Genomic DNA, 576 nt, shown 5'->3' on the forward strand with positions numbered 1-576 from the left:
GAGGCAAACTGTCCGCTGACCGTACAAAAAACTAAAACTACCATAAAATATACTGTGGAGATTCACCTGTCTGGGTAACTCATTTGGTAGAGCACCCGCCTTTGGACCACAAGGTTCTGGGTTAGATCCTGAGCACCACAACCTCAGTGTATGAGTAACTTGGCTAGCTAAGACGTGTGGTAGTTACTGAGCTGATTGTAGGTGTTGTAGAGGGAGAAGAACTTCTACCCCCAAATGATCAATTCGGTCTCATGGTGGCGCTGTAACAGGTCGCTTCACAAACTGGCCTATAACTGTTGAAGCGTGGGTCATACCGTCAATGTTTTCGCCTGACAGGACTTTCCGCCATTTTACCCTTTCGTCAAAACACACTTTTTGCTACTACTCCTGCAGATTTTGCACAAAATACCACACATCATGAACGTAGCATCCAATCGGTGTGACACTTTGCATAAACATCCCCAGTAGAGTAGACTGGGACAATGTATTTATTTTTTAATTGGCTTCATTTTGGTGCTACGTATAAGAGGTCACTTCACGCTTTGGCCTACAACCCTTGAACCGTTATAGGCGTTT

This window comes from Gymnoscopelus braueri (genome assembly GCF_963280865.1).
Source record: "Gymnoscopelus braueri genome assembly, chromosome: 4".
NCBI classification, from domain to species: domain Eukaryota; kingdom Metazoa; phylum Chordata; class Actinopteri; order Myctophiformes; family Myctophidae; genus Gymnoscopelus; species Gymnoscopelus braueri.